The sequence below is a fragment of the Leptonychotes weddellii genome, chromosome 9, assembly GCF_054177405.1.
Source record: "Leptonychotes weddellii isolate Sample4059 chromosome 9, ASM5417740v2, whole genome shotgun sequence".
NCBI lineage: Eukaryota > Metazoa > Chordata > Mammalia > Carnivora > Phocidae > Leptonychotes > Leptonychotes weddellii.
The window spans coordinates 7,337,137-7,343,582 of record NC_138377.1 but is presented as its reverse complement, the minus strand read 5'-3'; positions in this window follow the sequence as shown (position 1 = coordinate 7,343,582).

Genomic DNA, 6,446 nt, shown 5'->3' with positions numbered 1-6,446 from the left:
GATTTCTCCAGGAGCCCAATGACTGACAAGTTCATTAAGAGTCTGGTCTGTTTGTTTCAGGGCAAGTCCTCAGACCAGCACCCAAAGTTAGAATTCTGCTTGAGCTGGGGTCCTTGCAGCCAGGCCATGGCTTGGGAAATTCTACAGATGATAAATAGGCTTCCGTCTGTTCTCTTACCTGCCTCTTAGTCAACTTGTATTATTAACCATGGGCAGAAAAGGAAAGGCAGCTTTTATTCTCCATCATGTTTTGGGTGGGCCAGCTTCCAGCAAAGCTCATCTCTTTCTTGTAAGAACTTACTGAAGTCCACAACAAGCTTGCTCCAATATCCTTTCTCCACCATGTCTCTTAAAGCAAGTACCAACAGGCACATGGCCCCTGTCCCAGGAGAAGCAAGCGACTCTCAACCAGCTGGTTGGTTCCAAATAACTTCCCCATTGTAGATTTTAAAATTCTCACTTCTCGCCACCAGTTGCCATTCAGCTGATTCCTCATCTTAGGTTCTGTTACTTGCAACACCCCACTTCTACTATGAATTTCAATACTGAGCCAGATCTTTTGGTTTCAGGACACAAAACTCTTATTTATTTTCTCCAGTAACTGCAAAGTCCAGAGGTAGATGCACCTTCAGGCACCACAGGATCCAGGTGCTCAAATGATGGCATTGGGAACTTTCTCCCATCATCTCTCAGCTCTGCTTCCCTGTGGGTTGGCTTGGGTAGGAAGAGGACCACTGGCCCCTCCAGATCTGCATTCTACCAGCTTAGCAACTTCACAGAGAGACAGCTTCTCTTTCCAGGTAAAACACCAGGGCTAACTCTCATCGGACCAACCTGGGATTGCATGTTCACCCCTGAATCAAATTCCTGTGGTATCTGGGGTGGCATCGGTCCTGCCAGAGCCACATGGACAGAGAGACAAGGACAGGGATGACCCAAAGAAAATGGGGATGTTGTCATCAGAAGAGAGAGAATGGTTGCTGAACAGACACAAACAATACACCTCCCCTCTCAGTTTCTAAACTTTCATGGCAGCTGTACCTGGATAGCAGCAAGAAAAAGGGAATGAACAATTCTACATCACCCACTGTGTGGCTTTTATCAGCTTATTTTTTCAACATAAGTTTTTGAGCACCTGTTATTACAAAGAATAAGAGCAGCTAACTCTTCTACAGCACCTAGTGTTTCCTAAGCTTCACACTGTTAACTCATTTACATGGCTCACAACTCTACAAGGTGAGTCCCATAATGACCATAAGAAACTGGAGCACAGAGCACATTGTCGTCCCGTTGGTTGTAGGGCTGGGCATCTTTTAGGTTCCCAGCGCTGCTGTAACAAAGAACCACAAACCGGATGGCTTGAAACAACAGAAATATAGTCTCTGACAGTTCCGGAGGCTGGAAGTCTGAAATCAAGGTGTCAGCAGAATTGTACTCCTTCTGAGACTCTAGGCAGACCTCCCTCCTTCTCTTCCCCGCTGCTGGTGGCAGCCGGCTATCCTTGGGCTTCCTTGCCTGCAGCTGTGTCTCAGTCTCTGCCCCATCATCACGTGACCATGGGCTCTTCTCTTCTTATAAGACAGTCACGTTGGATTACGACCCACCCTAATGACCATACTTTAGCTTAATTACATCTTGCAAGACCCTCCCTTTGAGGAACATTTTCACAGGTACTAGGGGTTAAGACCTCAACATATCTTTTGTGGGGACAGAATTCAGCCCACAGCATCCAAGCCAGGCCTGGTCCCAGAGTCCTCTGGTACCTCTGGTCTCAGGTCTGGGAGACAGCTACTGGGGTCCCAGAGGAGAGGAAGCCGGGTGTGGACCTTCCAGGAGCTTCTGCGGTGGGGGGAGACACAAGGTAAGCAATGAGTGCTGTGATGAGGGTGGGCACGGAAACCGGGCATTACCCAGTCACTGGCAGGTTCCTGGAGGCGGGGGTGTCTGCACGGAGCCATGAGAGATGAGCAGGATGCAGGCAGGAGGGGGCAGGGACAGGAGGGAGGGACAGGTTCCAGACAGAAGGGAACAGGACAAAAGTTGGGAGAGAGAGGGAACGGGGCTCGTTTGGATTTGTCAAGACAGTTCAGCAGGACCAGAGCAGAGCAGTCAGAAGGAAATGCGAAAGAGGAATCCAAACAGGCTGGCAGGGGCAGACCTGGGAGGTGGGAAAGCCTTGCCGAGGAGCTCACACGCTGTCCTGGATGTCACAAGGAGCCATGCGAAGGCGTGTGCCAGGCTCCGCTAGAGGTGCTGATTTCTATCCAGTTCTCACTGTCTTGTCAGGTCGGTGACAGTAGCCCAATTTGACACAACAGAGAAATCGAGACTCCCAGAGATCACGGCTGTCTAGGTAGAGGCAGAGGCCAAATGTGGCTGGTCTCTGACCCTGGAAGTCCCCTAGGGACACATCTTACTCCCCGGGGGTTGGGCTATGAGGCAAGGCCAGTGAACAGATCACCAGGCCAGATGCTGAGTTCAAGTCCCGCCCCTCTGCTCCTTAGCTCGTGACCTCGGGGAAGGTGCTCTGCTCCCTGAATGGTGCCTCCCACATGCAGACACCTCGCCCTGGCAGGGCAGCTGCCTGGAGTGGCCGAGAAGTGGGCACAAAGGGGCTTGGGCGATGGATGCACGGAAAAACGGGAACAGCCTGGTGACAGCATGATTCTGATCACCATCGTCCGTCCGTGTGACTTCCTGGGGGGAGGATGGGCAGCAGCTGCCGGGGCAGGCAGAGCTGGAGGAAGAAGCATCCTCATTGTGGCGTCACAGCCATGCCAACCTCCCCGGCAGACCCGCACTGTCCCCCACCATTTCCTCCCAATGCAATCAGCGCTTTAATTAAAATCAGTTCATCAGACTCTGGAGGCACAGCCAACAAAGGAAGCAGAAAGAGCAATTACCTTCTGGAGGCGGTGCCTGGAGCTGTGGAAGTTTCCTATGAAGAGAAGCAAGTGGGGGTGGCCCAGCAAGGCGGAGCTGGGGGCTTGGGGAGCGGGAGACACTTTCCTCTCTGTGTGGAAGAGACTCGGGCAGCCGTGCATGGGTTTCTGACTAAGCATTCTGCACCCCAGCTCCCTGTGGAGGACGGAGATGCTGGGGTGGGGCGGGCTGCTGTCTTCCCCCGTCAGTGAAAGAAGTGGGGCTGGATTTGAAATGCCTCTCTGTTTTGTCTACTTGGGAAGCTGGGGACTGACTTTGGTTAAAATTGCCCCCGGGCTGGACCACCTTGTCTGTCCTTCTCTCTGCTCCTCCAGCCCATCCTTGAAGGCCACAGAGCTGGCCCAGACCCCTCCACCCTCCCGCATCCCACCCCAGCTCCGCAGATGAGCTCTGGCCAGAAACAGAACACAAGGCACTTATACAACTTGAAATTTTCTAGCAACCCCATTAAAACAGGCAAAAAGAAACACTTGAAATCGATCTTAATCATACGTTTTATTTGGCCCACTATATCCAAAGCAGTGTCACTTCAACAGGCAATCGATATTGAAAATCATTACTTTTTGTATGCTAAGTCTCCAAAATCCCGTATTTTATACTTATGTCTCAGTTCAGACTTGCCATATTTCTTTTTCTTTCTCTTTTCTTTTTGAGTATAGTTGACACACAATGTTACGTTAGTTTCAGGTGTACAACATGGTGATTTAACAAGTCTACACCACAAGTGTAACTGCCCTATGTCACCTCACAATGCTATTACATCATTGACTATGTTCCCTATGCTGTGCCTTTCATTCCTGTGACTTATTCATTCCCTAACTGGAAGCCTGCATCTCCCAGCCCTCCTCACCCATTTTTCCCATCCCCCCATCCCTGGCAACCATCAGTTTGTTCTCTGTGTTTATAGGTCTGATTCTGCTCTTTGTTTCTTCACTTGTTTTGATTTTTAGATCCCACATATAAGTGAAATCATATGATCTTTGTCTTTTGCTGTCTGACTTATTTCACTTAACAGAATACTCTCTAAGTCCATCCAGGTTATCACAAATGGCAAGGTCTCATTCTTTTTTATGGCTGAGTAATATCCCACTTTATATATATACCACATCTTCTTTATCTGTTCATCTGTTGATAGACACTTGGGTTGCTTCCATATCTTGGCTCTTGTAAATTATGCTGCAATAAACATAAGGGGGCATATATCTTTTTGAATTAGTGTTCTCATTTTCTTTGAATAAATATCCAATAGTGGAATTACTGGATTGTACGGTATTTCTGTTTTTAATTTTTTTTTTTTTTGAGGACGCTCCGTACTGTTTTCCACAGTGGCTGCACCAATTTGCATTCCCACCAACAGTGCACGAGGTTCCCTTCTCTCCACATCCTCCCTAACAATTGTTATTCCTTGTCTTTTTGTTTCTAGCCATTCTGACAGGTGTAAAGTGATATTTCACTGTGGGTTTGATTTGCATTTCCCTGATGATTAGTGATATTGAGCATGTTTTCATGTGTCTGTTGGTTACTTGCATGTCTCCTTTGGAAAGGTGTCTTCAGGTCCTCCGCCCATTTTTAATCAGATTAGTTTGTTAGCATTGAGTTGTATAAGTTCTTTATATATTCTGGATATTATCCTCTCATCAGATATCAATTACAAATACCTTCTCCCATTCAGTAGGTTGCCTTTTTATTTTGTTGATAGTTCCCTTCACTGTGCAGAGGCTTTTTATTTTGAAGTAGTCCCAAGAGTTTATTTTTGCTCTTATTTCCCCAGTCTTGGGAGACATATTTAGAAAAATGTTGCTGTAACTGATAGCAGAGAAATTACTATGTTCTCTTCTAGGAGTTTTCTGGTTTCAGGACTCACATTTAGGTCTTTAATCTGTTTTGAATTTATTTTTGTATATGGTATAAGTAGTCCAGTTCCTTTCTTTTGCATGTAGCTGTCCAGTTTTCCCAACACCACTTATTGAAGAGACTGTGTTTTCCCCATTGTATATTCTTGCCTCTTTTGTTGAAGATTAATTGGCCACATAATTTCGGGTTTATTTCTTGGCTCACCATTCTATTCCACTGATCTCTGTTTCTATTTCTGTGCCAGACCATACTGTTTTGATTATGATACCTGGAATTGTGATGTCTCCAGATTTTTTCTTCTTTCTCAAGATTGCTTTGCCTATTTGGGGTCTTTTGTGGTTCCCTAGAAATTTTAGTATTATTTGTTCTCGTTCTGTGAAAAAATGCTGTTGGTATTTTGATAGGGATTGATTAAATCTGTAGATTGCTTTGGTTAGTATAGACATTTTAACAATATTCATTCTTCCAATCCATGAGCATGGGATATTCTTCCATTTGTTTATGTCCTCTTCAGTTTCTTTCATCAGTGTTTTGTAGTTTTCAGAGTACAGGTGTTTCATCTCTTTGGTTAAGTTAATTCCTAGGTATTTTATCCATTTTGGTGCAATTGTAAATGAGATTGCTTTCTTAATTTCTCTTTCTACTATTTTGTTATTAGTGTATAGAAACACAACTGATTTCTGGGTATTAATTGTGTGTCCTGCAACTTTACTAAATTCATTTATTATTTCTGATAGTTTTTTGGGGCAGTCTTCAGGGTTTTTTATGTACAGTATTATTTCACCTGCAAATAAGGCCAGTTTAACTTCTTCCTTATCTTACTTTTCTTGTCCGATTGCTGTGCTGACTGGCCATATTTCAATTGCTCAGTGGCCTCATGTGGCCAGCAGCTCCTGTATTGGATGGTGCAGGTCTGTCTGTACTGTGTTAATATTGGGTGATAGTCATCTTCATTTATCAACTGGGTACATCTCCCACCTGTGGAACTAGGACCCAGTGAGGATGTATTCACCCTCCAGAGAGCCTGGCACAGTGCCTAGCTCTTGGTAGGAGCTTCATCATTGTTTTGGAGTGAATCAATGATTCATTATGAGGGAGGGTCTCTCTGCCCATAATATGAAATGGTGCTAGGCGATATGGGCATGGCAATGGCCCAGGAATCCTGCCCCCAAGTTCCCTTTTCTTGCCCATGCCATGGGAGCCCAGAACCAAAGAGGAAACAGTGAATCCAACAGGTCAAGTTCCAGCATCTGGCATTCACTCATTTTGAATATCAGCCCTGATGTGCGTTCACCAGCAAAGGGAAGCAGGTAAGTCCAGGGGGTGGGTGTGGGGGCTAGAGAGAGACATTCTACTTCCTATAGCCCCCTACTTAATTTCATCCATTCGTTTATTCAACCATAAATGCTGATTGGCTCATTAGTTTGTCCATTTAGGAAATGTTCCCAGCGTACTTCATTTAAGCTGGGCATTTGCTAGGTGCTGGTGCGTTTCACGAATAAATAAGAAACCATCCTATCTCTTGCTCTGTAATCCTCTGGTGAACTTGTTCTAGCAGAACCAGTGTTTAAACTAGAATAAACAAGCAAATGAGCAACCCTTATATAAAACTGACACCTTCCCTTCCCCCCCCCCTTTTTTTAAGTTTT